This window comes from Mus caroli, chromosome 10 (assembly GCF_900094665.2).
Source record: "Mus caroli chromosome 10, CAROLI_EIJ_v1.1, whole genome shotgun sequence".
Taxonomy (NCBI): domain Eukaryota; kingdom Metazoa; phylum Chordata; class Mammalia; order Rodentia; family Muridae; genus Mus; species Mus caroli.
In genome coordinates, this window is record NC_034579.1 from 17,956,524 (window position 1) to 17,983,139 (window position 26,616).

Genomic DNA, 26,616 nt, shown 5'->3' on the forward strand with positions numbered 1-26,616 from the left:
TTTTTTAAATTAGGTTCTCGATATGTAATACTGGTCTGGTCTGAAACTTGTTAGCCTCAAATTTACAGTTCTCCTTCCTCTGCCTTATGGATAAAATTGAAGGTCTGCACCACACACCTGTTATGCTTTTAAAATTATACCTATTTTTTGGGTGTGCAAGTGTGCACATGTGCGTTTGTGTGTGTACATGCACATGTGTGTTTATGTGGTATGTTTGTGTGTGTGTGTGTGTGTGTGTGTACTTGCATATGCACCTTAACACACATATGGAAGTCAGAGGGTGACTTGCATAAGTTTCACTCTCTCCTTTATTATGTGGGTCCTGAGGACTCAGGTCACTGGGCTTGGATCAAAGGGCCTTAACCCACAAAGCCATCTCACCAGCCTCCTGTTGTGTTATCTAATTAAAAAAAAAAAAATCAACCTTTAATTAGTTTGGGACTCGTAGAAGTATTGTGCAGAGGTACAAAAACTTTCTATAATTTACATTTCCCTCCCCGTGCATAGCCTCCTCCATTATCAGCATCCCCAGCGGATAGATACATCATTACTCAGCACTGTAGTTTATGTTGGGATTAATGTGTCCTTGTTGGTTTGAGACGGGGACTTATTCTGTATCCTAGGTTGGCCTTTAGTTCTCCATCCTCCTTCCTTAGCCTTCTGAGGACTTCGATCATACCCAGGTGCCACTATACCCAGCTTTAGTTCATTCTTGGTGCTTTGGCAGCTGTGTAATGGTGTACAGTCAGGGGCATGTGCCATCCTGTGCCATAGCATTACTGTAGAAAAAGATGCCCCGTTCATCACTTAATCTTTCCAACTCCTATTTCTCCATGGGTTTGCTTTCCCTGCTAGGGAACTGAACCTTCTTAGAATTGTGTTAGGTTTTGTGATGCTCAACGACTGGTCATCTAGATTAGGTTCATTGTTCAGTCATGTACATGATCAACTTTTTTTTTTAAAGATTTATTTATTGTTATATGTAAAGTACACTGTAGCTGTCCTCAGACACATCAGAAGAGGGCATCAAATCTCATTATGGATGGTTGTGAGCCACCATGTGATTGCTGGGATTTGAACTTAGGACCTCTGGAAGAGAAGTCAGTGCTCTTAACCGCTGAGCCATCTCACCAGCCCCATGATCAACTTGTAATGATGCACACAGTGTATTGTACTCATCACCGATGGACTTGCCGCTACCGATAATATTTAGTTCAACACAATTTGACCCACTTACAGCTTTCTCCTGTAACTCTAAAAGAATTTGGAAAGAGAGTCCTTTTCTTTTCTTTTCTTTTCTTTTATTTTCTTCTCTTTTCTTTTCTCTTCTCTTCTCTTTCCTTATTTTTGTTTATTTTTGTTATTTTCAGGAAGATAAGATAACGAATTTATCACACAGCTTCTAAAATTTAAAAAATTAAGGGGTTTTATTTAAAGACTGAGGATTAAGGTAAAGTTATATTTTTAATTTGTAATTTAGTTAGGTTTATATTTATTTTTTATAAGGCATTACATATAATCTATATATTTCTTTCATTATCTTTTTTGTTTATTTGTTTTTGAGGCAGGAGTTTCTCTTTGTGTAGCCCTGGCTGTCCTGGGACTCAGGCTATCAATCAGGCTGGACTTGAACTCACAGTACTGGGATTAAAGTGCAAACACGGTCCCATAATTAGGCTGTATTTTACTGTCAATACAGTGATAAAGAGTCCTAGGGTAGTAAGTAGTACATGGGTTTAGTCCCAGTCCTTGAGAGGCAAAGGTAGGTAAATCAGGGCCAGGAAAAACAGTCTTAAAAAATCCACCATTTCTGTAAGGTGCAGCAATTGCAGATCTTCCAGTGTGATGTTTCAAGCCAGTGCACCACCAGAGGGTTACTTCAGCATCATCCTCTTTTGAAGATGATAAGCATTTCCCAGAGACAAAGGACTCTTGTTCTAGATGTTTAAAGATTGAAAACCTGGACCCTCAGTTCTTGGTCCTGGACATCATGCAATGTCTTCATGAAAAAGTCATCCTAGTCACTTGTAAGAAGGGATCAAAAGATGAAGCATTGCCAAGCCTCCCACAGTCTGTAAGGTTCCATGCAGAGGACGCTCATTGTAAGAGCGCCGGTCTTTGTTGGCTTACGAACGGGCTAATCACAGGAATCAGACTCCGACTCAGCTCTGGGCTGGCCACAAAAGGCTGATTTTTTTTCTGATGTTGAATGTTTTTGGCTTTACTGACACAGTCTGTGGCCTGCTGAGGCATTTCTGTCCGTAGAGAAAGCTGTCATTGGATGACACAAGAAATAACAGGCCTGGCTGTGTTCTGACAGACTTCCATTTACAAAAATCTCAGCCAGTCCACTGGCTAGCGTTTGCAGGCTCCTAGAGTTGGAAGCGGTTTAGCAATTCATTGTCGTATGAAGAGAGGGCTCTGCATATCCTACAGAGCAAAGGCCTCTAAGTATTTGAGTCAGAGCCTGCCATCTACCACGTGACTGATAGAACTAGAGATAGAACTAAAGACTGGCAGGGACTTATGCCAACATTGTACTCCATTCCTCCACTCTACTGGGAATGCAGGCGCATCACTCTCAAATTCACTGTATGTTAGCTGCTTCTCGGGCCTCGATGGGTTTTCCTTAAGGTCACACCGATCAAGAAGATACCTTTCAAAATTAAAACACAGAGTCATAGTGTGCACACCTCTAACAATAAAATAAGAGTGAAATAGTTCCTTGAAAACACAACTCTGTCCTTTACATTTTTTTGTTATGTTTCTTATGCACTCCTTGTATGTGACATGTGTATATGTCTGTATGTGCACACAGTCCACCAAGCATGTGTGGAGATCAGAGGACAACCCAGTGTTTATTTCTTTCCTTCCACCACGTGGGTTCTAGGGATCAAACACAGGTCGCACCCGATGAGCCATCTTGCCTGACCGACTCGGTTCCTTTTAAAGTGAAGCTGTGCTGCAGGCAGGCGAAACCTTTGAAGGTGGCAGTGGAGAAGGTGATGCTTTCTAGGCATGTCATCAAGCCATTCTCCTGCCATCTCCTGTGTGGCCTGTCCTAAGGGAATCCTTCATTTACCTGATCAGCACTCACCTGTAAAAATTAAAGCAGTGCATGCTTGCCCTTGAACTGCTTTCCAGAGCTGGCCTGGAACTCACAGACCCCCGCCTGCCTCTGCCCACTGGGTACATGTAAAGGCCTGCGCCTGTGTCACAACACCCAGCTGGGATAGGATATACTTTTTTTTTAATCTTTTGCAAATGTCAGTTTATCTGTGTATACTTTATAGGGATCTGTTTCCCTTATGCCTGTTCTAGCCTAGGTCAATAGATCAACTTAGTCTAATGACAGCCTTGCAAACGTCATACGAGCGGTCTAAGCTAAGCCCTTTAAAGTCTCAGATCCTACAGTGGGCATTTAATGACCTACAAATGAAAATAAACTCCCTTTGATGTATTTATTTTTTTAAAAAAGTGGAAAAAGAGGTGGAGATGTTTTAAATAAAATAAGAAACCAAAAATAGTTTTAAATTCCTTTATGAGTAATGATTCCCCCCCCCAACCTTTAAAAAAAAAAAAGGAATACATTCTAAACACTGCCTTTAATGACCAATGTCTGCCTTTAGTGGCCAATGGCTGCTCTTAATGGCCAGTGGCTAAGAGTCGTACTGCACTTTGTACCAAGCCTCCCCACAGTTTAGTTGGTGGCCATTACTTGTATTTACCCATGGAAGAAACTAGAACATTCATATTACCACTAAATCACCCAAGAATGGCGATACTGTGAATATAGGAATCGCTATCTAAAGGGAACTGTTTATACATTAAACAGCTCTTCCTGGGCATGAGGCAGGGAAAGATGATAACGCAGTACTGGGGAAGCTGGTACTAAGTAATGTGCTCTGGCCACAGCATCAGCATCAGCCACAGCATCAGCGAGACTCAAGTGTATTGTTAGTCGTGATGCCATGTGTGCCTGCGTGCTTGTATATGTGTGTGTGCGTGTGTGCATGTACAGGCTTTGAGACAGGGTCTCTCTATGTAGCCCTGGCTGTCCTGGAACTCACTATGTAGAACAGGCTGGCCTGGAACTGACAGAGATTCACCTGCCTTGACTTTCTAAACCAGGCAGTAAAGGCATGCATCCAAGTGTTTTCTCAATGAAAGCACGCCAGTAAACACATTCACAGACATCTGCTTCACTTGATGTCTCCCAAGTCACCTTCAGTGTCTATGGAATCCTCACCAGAGGGGAGAAAAGAATGTGGGTGTGGGGAGGGAGAAGTCTGCAGTTGAAGAAAACATATGATTGGATCATGGCAGTAGCCTCAGTGGGAAGGATTGCTGCTCCCTCCTTCCTTAGATGACAGAAAACCTCATTCCTGTTCTAGTTGTCCTGAAGCAAGGAAGCCCATGGGATTAGAGCTCAGTAGAAGTGCGTAAGAAACAGCAGGTGGGTAGGAGAGCCCAATGATCACAAAGTAAAATATCAAAATGGAGAATGGCTGCATGGCCGCATATTCAAAAGGACCAGGAGGTTACAGGGAAGGACTAGAGATTGTCCAGGCACAGTTTTTAACACAGGGAAGGGAGTTTAACAGTGGAAATGCCAGATGAAATAAAAGATACAAGACCAAAAAGTTGGAAGAGTCAAATGAGGACATTTCATATCAGAAAGGACTATCTACCAAGGACATAAAACATCTGCACACAATATAACGTGGAAATATCTAGAACAAAAACTGGTAACAGTGCAAACAAACAGATGTCTGCCCACACTCAGGTTATGCAGGCAACATCTACCTCAAGTCCAAGGAGATGGGCTGAAGTGCAGCTCAGTGGCCTAGCATGTCTGAGGCCTTGGGTTCAATCACTAAGACTGAAAAACAATGTAAATACTGAAAACAGTACACAGAATGTTAGTTAAACAAGCCTGCAGTGGTGGTGGTGGAGGTCAGTAACCCTGGCACTTTGGAGGGGTGGGATCATAAATTCAAAGCCATCTTGTGTTATAGTGCAATGCCTATTTCAAAATGAGTATATAATAAAATAATTAGCTGTGACTTACATAGATTATGCAGACCTACATGTATATGTTTGCATATAATAAACCAATAATATAAATTTATTTGAGGCACGGCAGTTATAGAATCAGGCCAAAAATTGCATCATGAAGCATAGCTCATCAAATTCCTCCAAACATGAATCGCATTCAATTTGATAAAATTAGAAACTGGGAACAATATGAAAGCTAACCAGCACCTCCAGCCAATTCAGCCACCTGCAAGTCACAATCTCACTTCCCATCAGCTCTGGGAATATAGGAAGAACAGGAAATTCAGAACTATTTTAAGCAGGTATCATACCACCAAGGAAATGCGCTCTGAAACCTTCCATTTCTCTCTTTAAAAAATAATCTGTGGCAGTATTGGAAATTGAACCTTCAATGTCAGACTTGTTAGGCAAGCACTCTATCATCCAGCTGCCCTATTCTTCTTTAATCCATTGCATTATCAAAAGTTCCGTAATAATATTGTGTTGGTGAAAATATTATTTGAAAAAAAATGATTGTTCTCGGAAGAGGTTTGTGCCAGTGTTCCTTCATTTAAAATGGTAACATTGTTCTGACGTAGTAAATCATGTCTCCATATTAACCCCTAATATTTGCTTACATGGCAGAGGTGTCAGGTACAATAGTGGAATGGTAGGAAAAATGGAAATATAAGTGACTAGCAAAATTGTAAACCCATAGGAAATTAGTAATGACAAATCCCTGTGGCATGCAGAAGGTAAACAAGAAAAGGTGGAGCGCAGACAGCATGGAGGTGGAAACCATAACCCCAGCACTTAGGGTGGGGTAGGCCAGAAGCATCAGGACTTATTACGGTCATTCTCTTTAGCTATATAGCAAGTTTGAATCTAGCCTAAGATGTTTGAGGCTGTGTCTCAAAAGGAAGGCAGGAGTAGGAGGGGTTGGAACATACTGATGTGTCCCAAGGTATATATAGAACTAGGAAAATTAGTTAATAAATTATTTTGTATGGGCTTGATTCGTTAGTGGCGGTGGATTTTTTTTTGGGGGGGGAGGAGAAGGGCAGGTAATGAGTGTATTTGTATTAAGAGTTGTTAAGGCCACAGATAGACAGACAGACAGCAGCATAGTGGAGGAGTCTGAGGATATAGTTCAGGGCCTAGCACCAGAGACAGACAGCATGGTAGGGGCTCTGAAAAGAAAAATCAGGTGAGAGAGGGGTCTCTCTGAGGTAGACCTGAGGGTAGTCTCACAGCACAAGCCTCTGGTTCTCTGATTTCTCAGGCAGGGAACAGGACATGTGACCACCAATATCCTCTTTGATATACAATCGCTTTCCCAGGTGAGAAATCCTGCTGTCTGGTGTTCTGTTTGCTTGAGACTCACAGACAATGTCTTCTGGTTCTGTCAGTATCTGCAGGATGGGAGAGTATGGGGCAGGCATTCTGGCCTGAGCGACAGCTAGATCCTAATGTTACATGCCTACATTTCCAGATTGTGTTTATTCATTAAAAAAAAAAAAAGAGTAGGTGAATGATTTTACTGGGCTAGGAAAAGAGGAGACCCAAAGGAGAGCACATCCACTTTGTCTAACTTCTAAATTAGCGTGGGATTAGGATGGGGCCTTCCCATCTACAGCAAATAATCAGATGTAGTGGGGAGGCACAGCCTGGTATCTATACTCCTGTGTCTAGGGGATGTTACTGGGTCCAAGCAGCATGCTGGACAGTATTCTGAAGGAAATGAATTAGCATGCCAATTAGCAAGGGTCTAATCTATGGAGTCAAAACAGTTATTAAAAGAATAATCACAAATATAAGTCAGAAAGTCCGTGGAAAGCTTTGAAATTGGTTTGAATTGGAATTATTGAGAGAAAGGGTGGAGATTGAGTTAATGATAGGCATCAGAGAAGGGAGATCGTGGGAGCGGCAGACAGACAAGGTCGTCTTAATAGCACTGCTATAGACTTCCTTAACAGACAATCCTATTCCATTGTTCTTGTGTTGTGGAGCAAAAGTGATACGTCATATGCAGAGGAAAGTAATAGCTTTGGCTATTTAAATGGCTAAAATAGACATCTTGCTTAGTCTTGTCAAGTTGACACAACCTGCAGCCATGTGGGAAGAGGGCAAGTCAGGTGAAGAATTGCTTCAATCACACTGACCTGTGAGACTGTCTTGATTAGTGTGGGAGGACCCTGCCCACTGTGTAAACCATTCCTAGGCAAGAGGGTTCAAGATATATAAGAAAAAGCCATGAAGGTGGCATGTGCCTTTAATCCAGAGGCAGCTGGATCTCTGTGAGTTCGAGGCCAACCTGGTCTACAGAGCGAGTTCCAGGACAGCCAGGGCTACATTGAGAAACCTTGCCTCAAAACACACACACACACACACTCATGTCAAAAAAGAAAGGAAAAAAGGATGAAAGAAAGAAGGAAGGGAAGGAAGAAAGGAAGGAAAGGAAAGGAAAGGAAAGGAAAGGAAAGGAAAGGAANAAGGAAAGGAAAGGAAAGGAAAGGAAAGGAAAGGAAAGGAAAGGAAAGGAAAGGGAAGGAAGCTTAGCACAAGCCAGCACACAAGCCAGTAAGCAGCCTTTCTCCATGGTGTCTGCTCCAGGTTCCTATCTCAGCTCCCTTAGGGATGGACTATTAACTGGAAGCATTAGCTGACTCCTTTCCTTCCCGAAGTTGTTTTTGGTCATGGTGTTTACCATAGTTACAGGAAAGCAGACTAGGGACAATTGCTCAATGTAGCTGTGGCTTTGAACCTGTAACATTTTAACTCTCCGTAAGTTAATGGGTTTGAGACACAGTCACATGGGGGCTGGATGGGCCTTGAACTGACTGTAGCTAAGGAAGGTTACTCCTCTTCCCACTACCTGCCAAGTGCTGAGACTAAAGCTATGTGCCTACACACTCCGCTTCTCTCATGTTTACAGACAGATAAAAGAACAGGAAATGTAAACAACCCTGCCCTGGTGATAACTGCCTCCTCTCGATTAAAATGGATCTGGATGTCAGTCCAAAAGGACTGGCTTTACCTCTATTATCCAAACTTTTAAGATTACATTAATACATTACTTGTGAGTTTGTGGTAAACAGCACAGCTCTCAGGAACCCCACCTGTAGAAGGAAACAGTTGCAATTCCACCATACTGGGAGGAGGCCAGGCACGAGACAAAGATGGTCTCCCACCATGAAGCCCGTCTACCAGGGCTAAGAAAGTCTCTGTAGAAACTCCCACTCCCACAGCACCCTTACTGTGCTCAGTCTGTCAGGGGCTTGCTCTGGCCATGGGTCTCAGTGAGGTTCTAGCAATCACAAAATCCAAGGCGCTCATTTTCTCACGCCCTCGTGTCCTCCAGAGCCTTGCCAACAGGATACACAGTTGGTATGCAGTGTGCTTCTCCCCCCACCTCTTTGCCTTTATTAGTTGAAGCTGAAATTTTGCTCATGCAAACTTTTCTAATACCAAACGAGAGGCTAAGCAAAAACCCTCAGCGGCCCAGGCTGGCTGTAAATCTCCTACATTCCAGCAGCTGCCTGCCAAAGTTCGGGCTGATTCTCATTAAGTCTACCCTCTCATATGGGATAGATTTGGCTGAGTGAGGATTTCCTCAGATTCCAAGGCCTCTGTCTGTCTTTCCACTAAGTTGGCTTAGAAAGTGCTGACTCAGCAAGCAAAAGCTGTCGGTGCTTCCCCACCCCCGCCCCCCACTCCCCCTCCTCTCTAAGGAGCCATGCCATGTCACTACCAAACAAAAAAAACCTAACATTGAAGTTCTGACAAGATTAAGTGTCAGGTCATGACCTCCTCCTTATCAGCAGTTTATGAAAGACATTGGCAGAAGACCATCTTTAATCAACTAATTAATTAATTAATTAATCAGACTTCATGCAGTTCAGGGCTGGCGTCTAATTACTGGTACATGCACAGTTTCATCTCACTCATCCAGGATACCTGTGCTCACAAGTGTCCCTTAGATTCTGTCTCTGTATTACTGAACTCAGGAGCCCAGCAAGTTTGGAAAGGAAAGAGTCTGTCAGAGAAGTTTCCATCTTGGATTGACTTTTATGACATTGTGAGTTTTTCTGATCTTTCTTCAAAAAATACTATAAAAAAATACACTACAATCAGCCAGATGGATTTGGAAGTTTTTGGTTCCCCTTAATTTATATCATATTTTTATGAAGGCTTGTATGGATTTAAAACACACACACACAGACACATACACACATTTCAAATTGCCCTCTTTGAAAGTTTTTCTGCTTTTGATATGATATAATAGAGTCTCCAAGGGAATGGGGGTCAGGAGAATTCTAAGTTTGTCACCTACAGCTGTCACTGTTCCTCAAGTTTCTACCCGTATTTTTCCTGAGAAAGCCCTATCAGAGTAAATAGAAAATTTGAACACTAACAGAGGAGCAAGCAGCCTGGTCTTGAACTCATTTGTGTAGCTGGGGCTGACCTTGATTTGTGGGTCTTCTGTCTCCACATTCTTAACTCTGGGATTACAGGCATGGCCAGCAAGGCGGGATGTGTATGGAGCTGGAACCAGAACCTAGGGCTTTGTGAATGCCGGCCATTCCAGCAGCCTGCTGTCCAAGTCACAGCCCTCGACCCACCAAGGAGATTATAAGGAATACGTTTTGAAAAGTCATGGCAAATATTTTTAAAATGCCCCTTTAGGTCATGAAAATCCAGATAGCTATTCTTGCCAATGTTTGTTTGCACATAGTTGCTATAAACAAAATTGGAGAAAAAAAATTAACCCCCAAAACTTACAATTCTTTTCTCTAGAAAAGCAGCATTTTAAGATTATTTATCCCAGTTGTAAAAGTAGAAACTCTACTGTTTTTTCTCTGAGGTTTTGCAATTTTTTCCTTTGGTTTACAGTCACCTGAAATGGCCTAAGTACCCTCCATTCAAGCACTTCTTTTTGGATCAGAACCAGAAAAAGATTACTTTGCATGTGGACCTCCTGCTATGAGCCAGTGGGGAGTTACAGGTTCTACTGCCAGGTTTAATATGTCTTCCAATATAAATCTACCTGGTTGGTTCTGTAACAGTTCTTCTTGACCTTTCCCGTGATTAAAAAACACATGTAGGATTTTTTTATAATCACATTATTGAAAACTTTAAAAGCAACCTAATTGCTTTTGTATATGTATTCTCTCCCTATTTCACATGTATACTTATTTTGCACACAACTGTTTTTATTGTGTATTAATGTAAACTTACCCTTTTCTTCACTTAACCTTTGGCACATTCATATATTACAATATAAATGTGATGATTAGCATTATGGGTAATAGTCTACCAGTTCTACCAGATGATTACGTTATATAACCATAGACCCTAGGATTAGCACTTTCTCTTTCTTTCCTTCTTTCTTTCTTCCTTTTTTTTCTCTTCTCTTCTTTTCTTTTCTTTTCTCTCCTTTTTCTTTTTCCTTTTTTGAAAAGGCTTAAAATTATGGGGTGTTTCTCACTTGGAATAATCTTAGGATAAATTGAATCTTTGTATAAGTTCCCAGGAATCTAGCGGTTTGAAGATAATAATGGTGATTCAAAAGCCTTCCCAGACCAATTTTAGAAAGAGCTGAATCAATAAACGGGTGTGGGGGGGTTCAAAACTCCTGCCCACTACAAAAATGAACCCCACCCCACCAATGCTTTCACTTCTTCCACGTCCCAGAAGGGAATGTTTTAATGTTTTTGTCAATGATTTACTTTTGACTGGATTTAATTAAAATAAAACAAAACAAAGAACAGAACATTGTTCTATGCTCAGTCTGGTATAGAACTTACTACATTGCCTAAACTGGCCTCAAACTCATGCCAATCCTCCTGCCTAAGTCTCCTAAATGTGTTAGGGTTATAGGTGTGAACCACCACACCTGCCTTTGTATTTTTTTATTATCATAAATTTCAAATATTTCTTTGATTTTAAATTTATTCTGATTCCTTGTAGCAGTATTTCTCTGTGAGTTTTGTATTTACTTTTTTATTTTTTACTTTAAAAAAGTTTTATTTTATTTTGTTAAGTTTTGACATTATCTCTTAGAAGCATGTCCTTTTTCTTTCTTTTTTCTTTTTTCTTTTTTGCCTTTTTTTATTAGATATTTTCTTTATTTACATTTCAAATGCTATCCCGAAGGTTCCCTATACCCTCCCCAGCCCTACTCCCCTACCCACCTACTCCCACTTCTTGGCCTTGCCATTCTCCTGTACTGAGGCATATAAAGTTTGCAAGACCAAGGGGCCTCTCTTCCCAATAATGGCCGACTAGGCCATCTTATGCTACATATGCAGCTAGAGACACAAACTCTGGGGGTACTGGTTAGTTCATATTGTTGTTCCACCTATAGGGTTGCAGACCTCTTCAGCTCCTTGGGTACTTTCTCTAGCTCCTCCATTGGAGCCCTGTGTTCCGTCCAATAGATGACTGTGAGCATCCATTTCTGTATTTGCCAGGCACTGGCATAGCCTCACATGAGACAACTATATCAGGGTCCTTTCAGCAAAACCTTGCTGGCATATGCAATTGGACATAGTACTACCGGAACATCCAGCAATCCCTCCCCTGGGCGTATACCCAGAAGATGTACCAACTGGTAATAAGGACACATGCTCCACTATGTTCATAGCAGCCTTATTTATAATAGCCAGAAGCTGGAAAGAACCCAGATGCCCCTCAACAGAGGAGTGGATACAGAAAATGTGATATATTTACACAATTGAGTACTACTCAGCTATTAAAAACAATGAATTTATGAAATTCTTGGAGAATATCATCCTTAGTGAGGTAACCCAATCACAAAAGAAGTCACTTGATATGTACTGATAAGTAGATATTAGCCCAGAAACTTAGAATACCCAAGATACAATTTGCAAAACACAAGAAAAATCAAGAAGAAGGAAGACAAAAGTGTGGATACTTCATTCCTCCTTAGAATAGGGAACAAAATACCCATGGAAGGAGTTACAGAGACAAAGTTTGGAGCTAAGATGAAAGGATGGACCATCCAGAAACTACCCCACCTGGGGATCCATCCCATAATCAGCCACCAAACCCAGACACTATTGTATTTACTTTTAACAATGTAAAATAAATTATTTTCACAGAGATCTAAATTTTCTTTCAATCTTATCTATGGTAAGATGAACTATAATTTCTTTTCTCTTTCTAACAGAGGAGAAACAAGTATTAGTGGGAAGCTAAATTGTGCTTCACACATAGATAGACCAAGCAAGCCCTGCTCCCAACAGCAGAGATTCATATAAAAGGATTCTTGTCCAACTGGCTTTCTGACTGCCCCAGGGGCACATTTTTGTAACCTATCAGATAACCAGGACATTGGATTCTCCTTGCCAATCCTTCCAAGCTCCCCTCCTTTGCGCCCTGAAGGTCATCTCTTTGAGCTCCAGCCCTGCCCTTCCTCAGCGGTCAGAGATGAGAATCTATACAGTTAGAAGAATGGGGAAGCAGGAACAGGATCTAGGTCACTCTCATCTCTTCAACCACCAAACAAACCATTGCTTTACCAACCAAACAGGACAGACTAGGATCAATTTAGATAAAAGAATGTTTGGGCCAGGACACTGGAGTGAGACACATTCAGGCTCTCACTCATGGATCTCTCCTGTAAATTCTATCCAGCCTGCATGCCAGCTCTCATCAATGAGAAGACATTTTACAAATTACAAAAAAAAAAAAAAGTACAAGAATTTAAGGGATAGAGCTAAGTGTAATTTTATGTTAGTTGTTTTTTGTTTTTGTTTTGTTTGTTTGTGTTTTGTTTTGTTTTGTTTTTCAGACAGGGTTTCTCTATGCAGCCTTGGCTGTCCTGGATCTCACCCTGTAGAGCAGGCTGGCCTCGAACTCAAAAATTCGCCTTCCTCTGCCTCCCAAGTGCTGGGATTAAAGGCGTGCGCCACCACGCCCAGCTCTTGATTTTTTTTTTTTTAAAGACATTGCTTCTCCTTTTTCTCAAAGCTTATAGTTTTTGCTGGGACTGTGTACTAAAGTGATAATAGAATTTAATTTGTCAAGGATCCTCTCCAGAAACTGTTGTATAGAGAAAAGGGTCTAGAAAAACTAAGAGGGATTTGGGGAAAGACAAGATGTAGTAAGCATGCATGTATATATGTATGCATGCATGTGCATGTTGACATGGGCTCTCGCTATGGAAGCCCAGCTGGGAGCCTGGAACTCACAGTACAGCCCAGAGTGTCTTGCTGCAGCTTCCTGAGGGCTGGAATTACAGGTGTGAACCATCATAACCAGCTGCAGTAATTTATTAAAGTAATATTTTTGTCAAAGTCATTAATTCTAAAATTTGCCTTTAGGGATCTGGCAAGACCCTTCCTCAGATTTTAAAGGAGTTGTCAGGTAGGAAGTGCTGGCTGGCGGCAGCTCCTTACCACTTCTAAGTCACAGGAAGGCAACCGCTTTTCATTCATTGGGCTTCTGCGGAGAATCTAGGATAACTCCTAAATTTCCCTGTGATACATATCTGCTGCTGATGTCCAGAGTAAGTCAATGTTCCAATTTTCACTTGTCACTTTTGCAAAGCTATCAGATTCCTTTGTCTTTGCGAGGTAGATGTAACAAAAGGCTTCTAGGTAAGATTGTAGCAAACCTCAGTCTATAAAACACCATCTCTTAGACCAGCAGTTCTCAGCTGCTTTAACTCAGAACCTCAGGCTGCCTTCACCCCCAATCATAAACTTATGTCATTGCTACTTCATAACTGTAGTTTTGCTACTGTTATGAATCCTAATTTAAATGTCTGGTTTTTTTTTTTCTGATGGTTTTAGGGGAACCCCTGTGAAAGGGTCATTTGACATCCCAAGGGGTAGAGACCCTCGGGTTGAGAACTGCTGTCTTCAAAGCATCATCTGAAATCAGGAATCTACTGATGTCCTGGGAGAGGCTCAGCTCTCTTCTATGAAGAACAAATTCCCGTACTGAGTTAGACTTCCAGCCACCCATATGAGAATATATTAACTCTCTTTCAAGTCCAGCCAGATTCCATGGCCTGTTATCTATAATTCTAATTTATTTTTCCAATGTCCCTGAACCTTGACAGCTATAAATACACAAGTTAGTCACCATAAACATGTGTCTTTTTCCCCAATGGGTATTTCCTGTTGTTTTCCCATGGGTGGGTGTTTAAATGATGATTTCAGTAGGTTCAGTAGATTTCTATGTGAAGAATGTGACACCTTTGGGAGGGATAGAGAAGCGGTGGATAGGTGGCTCCCTACTTGAGGAATACAGGTTACAGGACTTTGCAGATTAGAAATTGCTAAAATGTATTAGCTTGGGAGGGTCAGAGCCAAAAAAAAATAAGGATAGAAATTGATGACAGCTTGCTTCTTGGCTTCAAATTGCATGAATCAGCAGCTCTGAATTATTTTTAGAACAGGTGAAATCTGACCTGAGCATGAAGCCAGGCCTTTCAGGTAGAGCGATCACAATATACTGTGTGACCAGAAACTGGGATGCAGTCTCCCTCAGGTCTTTCAGGTAGAGAGATCCCAAAACAACACACTGCAACCAGACTCTGGGATGTAGAATCTCTCTGCTACCCCCTCAAAGGACCTTGATAGTTCTTAAAAAACGACTTCAAAGCTTCTGTTGTGGGTTTGACACTGCTACTGAGCAGTGACCAGGTGATCACATATACTGTGTACGTGGTATTTAGGAGAAGGTGCCAGCGACACAGAAGAGCATATCACTTCTTATTCTTTGGGGACCCACAGAGTCTTCCCAGAAGAACAGGAATCTAAACCAAGAAGTGGGGTTTGCTAAACGGAAGAAGGCTAAAGAAGACAACCTCACAGCTGGGGCATGTCAGCCAGGGCCAGGGTCTGGAATGATGTGGTGACTGGAACAAGCAAGGTACAGCTCTGTGGAAAAGAGAATTCAGATCACTGAGCGTTTTTAAATGGCATCTTACATAATTCATCATTCCTCGGAAAATGAGGGTCTACTTTGACTCAGTCACAGAAGTGATACACAGGTAGAAATAAAGAATAGACAAGAAAAAGAGGTGAATTTCTGACATTCCTTCACTGGAGACAGGTGACTTTGAATTAAGGTTTATGGCTCTGATCATAAGGATAAATATGCTGGGGATTTATTACAAAGAGAAACAAAAAGATTCCAGCCCTAAAAAAGGTGACTTTTGGTTATGTTTACAGAAATATTGAAATGGTCTTCTATTTTTAAAATTATATTTGTCTGGGCTGGGAGTAGGGTATGTCTGTGCCAGGGACTTCTTTTTGTTGTTGTTCTTGTTGTTTTAAATTTCATGTGCATTGGTGTTTTGTATACATGTGTGCCTGTGTGAGGGTATTGCATTCTCTGAACTTGTGGACAACTGTGAACTGCCATGTGGGGTTCTGGAAATTGAACCTGGCTCCTCTGGAAGAGTAGCTGGTGCTCTTAACCACTGAGCCATCTCTCCAGTCTCCTGGGACTTTTTGTATGGAAGTCAGAGAACAACTTTTGGGGAGTCTGTTCTCTTTTTCAAATGATTCAGGTCACCAGGTTTAGGGCTTGTAACAATGACAAGAGTTCTCAGTCCTAAAACAGGACACGGGATTACAAGATGAGCGTGAATGTGAAGCCTTAACAAACTTTACTTACCAAATTTGTTCCTATACATTACATAAGGAAGCAGGTAAAATCAAGAGGTGGCGGGGTCGCTTTGACCAGAGCTTGTGAATTCTTTTTGCTGAAGCTAGTTACCTCCAAGTAAATCAAGTATAAAACGGGCAAAGGGCAGATGTTCCCAAGATCCTTCTGGTTTTATTGTAGTTATTGACTATTTAAGATTTCATTTTTTAAAAGATAATTTATTTTATGTATAGGAGTACACTGTCACTGTCTTCAGACACACCAGAAGAACGTATCAGAGATGGTTGTGAGCTACCACGTGGTTCCTGGGAATTGAACTCAGAACCTCTGGAAGAGTAGTTGGTACTCTTAGCCACTGAACCATCTCTCTAGCTCTGAGATTTCATTTGTAAGGGAGAGGGAGGGGGCAGGGAGAGAGGGAGAGCTACATGTGGGTACCCGTGGAAACCAGAGACATTGGATTCCCTTAGAACTGGGGTTGTAAGCAACTGTGTGTGGGCTACTTGACATGGACAGTGAAAATGGAAGAACAACAGTACATGCTCTTAACTGCTGAGCCATTTCTCCAGCTCCATCCCCTTTCTTCTTCCTCTTCTTCTTTTTTCTCTGTGTAGCCCTGGCTGTCCTGGAACTCACAGAGATCCCCCTGCCTCTGGCAAGTTGGGATCAAAGGTGTGTAGTACTATGCCCAACTCATTTGTTTTTGAGACAAGATCTCATGTATCCCAGGCTGGCCTCAAACTTCCTATATAGCCAAGGCTGTCCTTCTGACTCTACCTCCATGTGCTAGGATTACTGGGAAGTATAGGCACACCCATTTTTTGTGTTTCTGGGGTCGAATCCAGGTCTTTGTTCCTGGTAGCTAAAGCTAGTACTTTTATAGCCTGATCCACGTCTTCAGCCATAAGGACTCTCCGAACACTCAAACTGACTCTTTATCAGGATGGAATGTGGCCAGGTGGGTGGTTTTTGTCTGTAATCTCAGCATTCAAGACACTGAAAGAGGAAGATTGTGGCAAGCATGAGGCCAGCCTGGGCTACAGAGTAAGTTCCAGGCCACTCTAGACTACAAAGCAAAAGCTTGTATCAAAAATCCAAATTTAAAAGCCAGAGGAGATCTCTGAGTTTAAGGCCAGCCTGGTCTAAAAGAGCAAGTTCCAGAACCACCAAGGCTACACAGAGAAATCCTGTCTCAAAAAACAAAAATTGACAATCTCTGCTGGCTGGCAGTAACATATTCCTTTAATCCCAGCACTCAGAAGACAGATGCAGGCAGTTCTCTGTGGGTTTGAGGCCAGTCTGGTATATAGAGTTTCAGGAAAGCCAGCACTACCTAGGGAAACCCTGTCCCAACAAGCCTAAAACAAAACAAAATCCAAACTGAGCCAGTAATGTGGCTCAGTGTTTAGGATACTGGCTGACAATCCAAAGAACCTGGATTGAATTCTTTGTTCAATCCCTTCTGGAAGGAGAGAATTGACTTCCAAAAGTTGTCCTCTTACCTACACACACACACACACACACACACACACACACACACACACACACACGCGCGCACACACATGCACACACACACACATATACACATGCACTTGTATGCACATACACTTGCACACACACACACACACACACACACTCTCACACATACACAGATACTCATACATACACATGCACTTATACACAAATACACACACATATACATATGCCCTCACATGCACATACACACCCATACACATATACACACACAACACACTATACACACACTAAATAAATGTAAAGAAAAACAGTAGTGAAAAAAATTGAATATGCTAGCATTAAAGACTGGCTTTGGACAAATCTGTTTATACTATACCTTCTTGACCCTCAGTTTCTAATTTTCTTCTTAGTGAAATCCTAGCAGTTCTGAGAACTCAGTTGTTTATCAAAGTTAGCTGCAAAAGTCACGTGCCCGTTTCATAGATTGAGTCTAAAATGTATGAACGCCATGAAGTGCTTTAATGACTGGGTCATGGCTATTATAGATAACAGTATTTATTAAGATAAGTCAGAAATGCCAGTGATAAATATATTAACAAACAAAAATGCTCCGTTCTGTTTACAAATGCCAGGCTGAAAATATCTGTAATAGCAATACTGGACTTAATTGTGTGATGTAAACTTGGCACTGACTTCTGTGCTGGTAAGGAAGAAGTGTAGGTCAGGGTCAGGACTCAAGTGTCTTCTTCATATACATCTGTGTAGTGCCTGCTGCCCAATCACTTAAGTTATATGCAGTCTTATCTAAACAAAAATAACCGCATTACTAATCTCAGGCATGAAAACTAACCACTCAGGCTAATAGGGCTCACTTCCTCCTTGTGACACGGACCAGGCCTTTGATTAATAAGTGTGTGCTTTTTTCTGTTCAACGTCTCAGAAGTGGTAGATGCCATTGTGAGTCCTGTGTTTGTTAACTCTGCATAGGCAGATTTCAAAGCCTGGGCCCCTGTGATGAGCAGTAGTAGTTTTTGAGGGGGGAAATCCCAGCTTCTTAATTTTCACCCAGCAAGTTTCATCTAAAGAGGAATTTCCTCATTGTGGCGCTGAAGACTTTGTTTCTTTACTTTTCACAGCTTACAATAACAAGTGTTCTCAAAACAGTTACCCTGTCCTAGTGACTCTGTAGGGCGGGGAAGGGCAAAACCAGGGTGCTGACTGAGGACTGGGCAGGGCAGCAACACTTTGACCAGTCTGACATTTCACTAGACACATTGCCTGCTATTGCATTACCAAGTATCTTTGTTTTGAGACAGTGTCTCATTATGTATCCATGGCTTGTTTTCATGCTAGGTAGACCATGGACTTGAACTCATGACATCTGCCTACCTCTGAATACTGAGATTAAAGGTATGCTACTATACCTAGTAGAATTTATTTTAAGGTTAGAAAAGTAGCTTAGTTGGTAAGGGGCCTTTGTAGCATCTATAATGCCCTGGGATCAATTCCCAGCACCATATAAAACCAGGCATGGCAATGAATGACTATTTTCCAACATGAGATTATATAAATAAATACATAAATAATATACGAGTCATCCAAATAAATACAAAAATGACACTGGACCTTGTATATGTCAAGTTTATATTTACGAGTTAACTTCTTGAGTTTTTCATTTATAAGATTAATAATAAAATCTTAAAGTGTTGCTGTGAGGCTTAGGTGAGATGTCTGGACATTGATTTGACTTCTTTCTGCTTTTATTCATTTTATAGGTCTTCCTCAGCTTCTTTGTCATAAATGAATAAAAAATAAATAAATAAAAGTAAACCAAACCAAACCAAAACAAAACAAAGCAAAACAAAACAAAGCAAAAAAAAAACCAAAAAACCAAAAACAAAAACAAAAACAAATAGGCCTATCATGAATAGAAAAAGGCAGATCCAAGCTGTGGGCACAGAGCTCTGCCTACTGCTGTCCCTCCCCCACCCCTGTCCTGTGTTTCACTGGATAGGTTTGTTACCCCTCCCCCCAGGCCTGTGTTCTGGGTCTTTTTTGCTCAGCAAATACAGAATCAAAACAAGGAAGGAGAAATTCAAAGTAACCGAATGACTGAGTGAGCTGATGCTGTGCAGTATTTACACAAGAGAGGTTTGTTTTTTAACCAATCAAGGCTCTTATTTCTAGACACAGATGTCATTTAGTTAACCCTGTGTGTTTTAGTTGAGGTTTCTATTGCTGCAATGAAACACCATGACCAAAAAAGTAAGTTGGGGAGGAAAGGGTTTATTCAGCTTACATCTCCATCATGAAAGGAAATCAGGGCAGAAGCTCAAACAGGGCAGGAACCTGGAAGCAGGAGCTGATGCAGAGGCCATGGAGGGAATGGTGCTTACTGGATTGCTCTCCATGACTTGCTCAGCCTGCTTTGTTATAGAACTGAAGACCACAAGCCCAGGGATAGCACCACCCAAGATGGGCTGGGCCTCCCCAACAATCATTAATTAAGAAAATGCCTTATAGCTGGACCTTATGGAAGCGTCTTCTCAGTTAAGGTACCCTCCTTTCAGCTAACTCATTTGTGTGTCAATAAAATCAGCTATCACAACTGGCCCCTTGTCAACTTGACACACAAACACATCACTATTAAGCCCCAACCCTTCCTTTGTTATTGATCCCCAGGATCTCACATTAAAAACATAAATAATTTTATAAGTCCCCCAATCTTTACAAATTCAAGCACATTAAAATTTCAGTTCCTCATTTTCCCCTTTTGTCATACCGGTAGCTCTGCATTGGGACTGTGTGGTTGGGTGACTGTTTGGTGGCAGTGGCGTGTCCCCAGACACCATGGGTGGCTCAGCAGCCAGGCACGCACTGTGCCCTTCACCTTGGAGCACCAGTCTTTCTCCCAGATGAGAAATGGCAGCATATTTCAACATTTCGCCATGTTCTGATTTATGCAGAGAAGGGTGCATTTCACATGATGTTTGAGGGTCTGCACTGTTCAAATGCAAAACTGGATATTGCTGCAAAGAACCCTTTAATTTCAGCTAAGCAAGTTACGGGAAAAAAAATCCCATTTTAAATTTGTTGCCTTGTGAAAAATATGCCTGAACTATGGTGCCATCCCTTAGACAGAGGAAGACCCAGGACTCAGTGGCAAACATTCTGGCTGCTGCTGTGGCAATGACCCAACTGACACTTGTGAAATTGTAAGCCAGGTGTGTGCAAGAACGTTCAAGAGGGGAAATGATCACAAGGAGCATTCTGGGCATATTGGCCATGATTGCTGGGCGCAGCCCTGACTGGAAAGTCATTGCCATTGATGGGGATGACCCAGACACAGCCAGCTATGATGATGCTTCTGATGTTCTGGCTACTTAGAAGCTACTACGTACAGCCTGGTTTGGGCGTGTAAAATTCCTGACAGAGAACCAGACAGGTTTACATTCAGTGCAAAATGTAAAATCATGGATTTTGTAATTGACATTATTTAAAGTGCTCATGACTGTTAGAAAGCATCAGTGAGTACGAAAACGGATGGAAGTGGGAATTAGCTGTGTGAAGACCGCGGTGTCAGAGAGCCACTTTATATGCAGTCCTGATGCTGCTGAAGCCATTGTGGATACTTTTCCACAGCCATGTGAGTCTGCTGGCTCACGACTGACAGATGTGGATAAGTAGTTCCAGCACCAGAGTAAAACATGACAAGTTTCCCCTGGAATGCAAACTGAAACCACAGTGTTCTGTTCACTTGGAAGCAGTAGATGCGGAAGTGAAAGTAGCTTTTCTAGGCTTTAAAGGTCTATAACTCACCTAACGAAGCCGACTCTGCGACGAATGTATAAGGCTAGCCATCCAGACACTTGACATCTGAACAGCTCTCTAACCCTATGTGACATGGAAGTCCCTTGAGCATAGATGTGTTAGGTGAACACATGTTGGGTGAGTACGTTTTCTGTTAGAAAATAAAATTATTTTGCTGAAAAAAAAATCTCTCTCTGAAAATCCACAATCTCTTTTTAAAAAATCAGTCTTTCAGCTGTGGCAAGAATCAAAATTAAATTAAATACCTTCCTCAAGAAGGAAGAATCAGGAAACAGAATCTGAACTACGCAACACAAGACAAAACTCCTACAGCATAAATAACTGAGTGTCCAATTATCTGGGATTCATTCACGATCTCTCAGCCTCTTTCAAGGAGCTCTGCCCTCTGTAGCACACACAGCTTGTCTTCTAGGCTCTGTCTGGCTCGGCTCCACTGCTGCTGCTGTTCTTGGTGGTCATCCCATGGTACTGGCATCTCCAAAGTACTTGTGTCTTCTGCTGCAACTGGGCTGCACGTTCACCAATAGCTTCTCACAGGCTCTCTTCATGGTGCCAAGCCTCAACTTCTTTGCATGACCCCTTCAGTCCTGGGTTGTCACCTGTACTGAGGCTGTGCCTTCACCAACAGCCTCTCCTAACTGCTCGCAGTGCCAAACCTCAGCTGATCTCCAAAACCCCTTCATGCCTTCAGAACTAGTATCGCCTGGTGTGTCTTACATATTATCAAGTCTGGCTGCGTATGAAGTAAAAAACCTTGGTCGCTTCTGGATCCCAGCTTGTGTGTATTGACCCTGAACAAACACTTACTTCAAGATCTTACCTCAGTGATGCCTGTCTCTTCTCAATCACCATTAACTTTTTTTTTTTTTTTTTTGAGACAGGGTTTCTCTGTGTAGCCCTGGCTGTCCTGAAACTCACTCTGTAAACCAGGCTGGCCTCAAACTCAGAAACCCACCTGCTTCTGCCTCCCAAGTGCTAGAATTAAAGGCGTGTGGCACCACTGCACGGCCACCTCTAACTTCTTAGCTCCAGCTAACCAGTATCTATTGTCCCAGGTTTCACTTCAGTGTTGCCAATCTCTTGCTAATTATGGCTGAGTCTTCAGCTCCAGCTGACACGTGTGACAGAATCGCACGTTAAAATAGCAAATGCCCGTGATAGAGCCTTTAAACATCCCTCTGAAACTTCACAAGCCAGGCCTCCATCTTCTGCACTGCTCTCATCATTATCCTCCAAACTCCTACAGAACAGCTTACCGAGCTCTCAGCTTTTCTAGCCTAAAGTTCCAAAATTCCCCCCAAGACAGGATCAAGTCTATTGCAGCCATACCCAACAATCCTGGTACCAGCTTGTTTTTGTTAAGGTTTTTATTGCTGCGACAAAACACCATGACCAAAAAGTAAGTTGAGGAGAAAAGGTTTCTTTGGCTTACACTTCCACATCACCGTTCATCATCAAGGGAAATCAGGGCAGGAATGCAAATAGGGCAGGAATCTGGAGGCAGAGCTGATGCAGAGGCCACAGAGGAATGCTGCTTACTGGCTTGCTCCTCGTGGCTTGCTCAGCCTGCTTTCTTATAGAACCCAGGACCATCAGCCCAGGGATGGAGCCACCCACAATGGGCTGGACCCTCCCCAATTGATCACTAATTGGGAAAATTCCTTACAGCTGTATCTTATGGAGATACCTTTTCAATTGTGATTCCCTCCTTTCAGATAACTTGTTTGTCTGTTAAGCTGACATATGACTAGCCAACACAGTCTCACAAAAGCAAATACACACAAAAGAAAATAATGAACTTCCCTTACACTCACATGTATAGGTAAACATGCACTAGGGTAATTATCACTTATAGATTAATGAGACTATTTTAAAGATCTTTTGTTGTTGTTGTTCTGCAATAGGGTTTCATACAGCCCAGGTTAGCCCTGAACTCTCAATTTACAAGAGGCCGCCTTGAATGGTGATCCTCCTGCCTGTCTCCAACTCTGGAATTACAGACTATGACATCATGCCCAAGTTTGCTGAGCTTTCTGAGAACAAGCCTGTTTATATCGTTGATTAGGTCAAGAGTAATGAGCAGTCTAGATGGGAAAACCACTGATAATTTGGTTTCTGCAAGGATCATGCTATAAAACTATAAGACACAATGAAATGCTCCTGAGTCTCATAATGAATCGTTCCAGCTATAATTTGATCATTTATTTTTAATACGACTTCATCCCATATAATTTAGCAATAAAACTTAATCTTTAGAGCATTAAAAATGATATTTAAAAAGAAATGTTGGAGAGGGAGCTGAGGGGCTGTCATGTAGCTCAGATGGTCTAGAAGTCAATAGCTGAGGATAGCCTTGAACTAACTTTCCTTCCAAGTGCTGCATTTTACTTTCTCATCAATCCATAATTGTATATTAATCCATCATTATCAATTCCATATTTCACATATTCATAGAGACTGAAAACTTAAAAAAATAAAACATTTTGCATTTCCATTGTATAAATGTACTGTATATGGAATTGTGTAATATAAGGACTTTTTCCATACAAGTATATACCTATGCTGGCTGGCCTTGGAGCCCCAAAGATCTGCCAGGCTCTCTCTCTAGCCCTAGAATTACAAGCAGCCACGAGCACACCTACTTTTTAAATGGGCTCTGAAGGGGACCAAACTTGGGTCCTCATGATTTCAAGGCAAGAGCTTTCTTACTGACCTGTCACCCAACCTCAGAATATATTCTGTAAGCATCTGTTCTCCACACAGATGAGATACGAAGACTAGAAAGGGCCCACATTTTTCAAGGTGTCCAGCCTTTTCATTTTGGATTAAAAACCAACCAGACACCTAAGGTCAGGAGGAGCCCATAACCAACAGGAATTATAAAAAGAGCTAATGAAGGCAGCATGCTGTTCCTAGGCTGTTTCCGAAAGTAACTGATTTCATGTTTCTTATCTGCAGGTCGGTGGTGGTTTTGGAGCCTTGGTCAGCCAGTGAACACTTTTGCACATGTATTTCTTTGAATCCTTTACCAGCTGAGAGGCTGGTGTTTTATCAGAGGGAAGTGTAGTGGCTGCTTTTCATAGCAGCACAATACAGTGCTTTCTTTGGGGTGGGACACTCTGTCCAGATTTCCTTTGTACCAGATGGCTGCCTCCCAACCCCCAAAGCTCCCGGGATCACTAGGGATCCAGATGTGCTCACTTCTGAGGCTCAACAGTTAGGAGGAGGCAGCTCCTTCCTGCAGAGTCAGCCTTTACACTTCATAACCGTGGGTACGCACACTTATAATGTATTTGATCATTGTTCACTTCTGGTTTTGATCTGCAAAATAAGCGCCGTGTGGGGTTTTAAAATGTTTACATTTTAAGTAGATGAACGGCTGCTCTGTGGATAAGGCATTGATGAACACCTGTAAGGGACTCAATCCTGAGTCCCAGGGTTCAAGGCTTCTCCTTTCTTAATTCGCCAAACTTGTCCCCAGTTCAATTATACTGTTTCCATTTGACAAGATCATTCATTTTGTTCGTTAGTAAGTACAATGCACTTTGATTTTAGGAAAAAAACAAACTGTGAATTCACTTCAATGTGCCACAGATTGGATTTGTTTATTAAAGCTGGTCTGCCTTATTTCCCACTTGTACCAATTAAAAATACTAATTATTTCTGTGCTAGAATTCCAGGATCATCTTTCCACGCATGAAAGTTTTTGAAGGAATCAACATTTTAATAAAAAAGACTGGTTTGGGAAATTAGTCTCATTTTAAAATATTTTATGTCTGTTCTGGAATTCTGCTCTGTTGGATGGAGTCACCAGAACCCCTTGATTTACACAGCATGGCTGTAATTGCTTCAGAAAGGAACATGCCTCAATCTTGCTGCTAACAAGCTTTCAATTGAGGTTTTCGTATCTATTCTCAAAATCTACTATTTTTCTAAGACCTAATGGCTACTTTCTGAATTCATAAATCAACTCCATTTCTTGTTCTCATGAGGAGTCCTCCAGGTCTGTATGGAGTCCTCCAGGTCTGTATGGGGTCCTCCATGTCTGTATGGACGAGAAACAGATGATTCACTTTTCTGTTGTTGTGATGGTTTGTATATCCTTGGACTAGGGAGTGGCACCATCTGAAGGTGTGGCCTTGTTGGAATAGGTGCGACCTGGTTGGAATGGGTGTGTCACTGTGGGTGTGGGTATAAGATCCTCACCCTAGTTGCCTGGAAGTCACTCTTCCACTAGCAGCCTTTGGATGAAGACATAGAACTCTCAGCTCCTCCTGCGCCATGCCTGCCTGGATACTGCCATGCTCCCACCTTGATGATAATGGACTGAACCTCTGAACCTGTAAGCCAGCCCCAGTTAAATGTTGTTTCTTATAAGACTTGCCTTGGTCATGGTGTCTGTTCACAGCAGTAAAACCCTAACTAATAAGGTTGTAAAATGGCGGGCGGGCGGGCAGGCAGGGGATGATATTCTCAGCTGGTAGATGATGGCTTTTCTCAGAGATGGAATGAACAATCTTTGTTAAAAATTTTTAGGAAAAAAAAAATCACTGAGTCAGTGCAACAAAGGGGAAGTAACTCCATGTTGGGGGAAGGAGACATTTTTATTGCTATAAACTTTTGTGTGTGTGGGGGGGTTATTTATGATGTATTATTCTCAATGACAAGTTTGTTCTCATTTAAGTGAGACTGTAAGCCCATACTTCATTTACCCCCTCTGATATCCTGATGCTTGAGAGAAGAGAATATTTTGGAAGAATATTTGCTGCCCCAAATAGTGGTGGGAAGTGTAGAACAACTGAGTGTCTGCCTGCTGGCTTCCACTGGCATCCTGGGAGCACTTGGGAGCCACCTGCCTTCTGAACTCTGAGAAGAATAACTTGAGCTCAACATGGAGGGAAACCCAATTAGCAGAACTATCTAAAAGAAAAACCCCTGTGGCACTCACTATTTAGAATAAGGTTATTTTAGAGTTGTTGGCAAGACAATATATTAAGTTATCCTTTAGTGAGTTTTTACAGTTGGTTTTCTTGGGCTGTTGATGGAAACAGCACATGAAGGAGATGCAATTCTAGGAGAGGAAATTAGGCCATTGTCTTAGTTTGGGTTTTACTGTTGCTGTGAAGAGACACCATGACCAAGGCAATTCTTACAAAAAACAACATTTAACTGGGGATGGCTTACAGGTTCAGAGGTTCAGTCCATTATCATCAAGGTGGGAGCATGGCAGTGTCCAGGCAGGCATAGTGCGGGAGGAGTTGAGAGTTCTATATCTTCATCTGAAGGCTGCTAGGAGAAGACTGGCTTCTAGGCAGCTAGGATGTGGGTCTTAAAGCCCACACCAACAGTAACACATTCCTCCAATGCTACACCTCCTAATAGTGTCACTCCCTGGGTCAAACATATTCAAACCACCACAGTCATATTATGTAAGACGTGTTAAAACAAATTTGCATGTCTTTTTTTAAAAAAAAGAAAGAAAGAAAGAAAGAAAGAAAGAAAGAAAGAAAGAAAGAAAGAAAGAAAGAAAGCCGGGCGTTGGTGGCGCACGCCTTTAATCCCAGCACTTGGGAGGCAGAGGTAGGCGGATTTCTGAGTTCGAGGCCAGCCTGGTCTACAGAGTGA

The 26,616-nt window shown here is 41.9% G+C and overlaps 1 protein-coding gene across 1 annotated transcript in view; it reads left to right on the plus strand.

The window, feature by feature from the left end:
- Sgk1 (serum/glucocorticoid regulated kinase 1) overlaps positions 1 to 26,616 on the plus strand; it is a 117,170-nt gene that overhangs the window by 45,741 nt on the left and 44,813 nt on the right. The window lies entirely within an intron of this gene.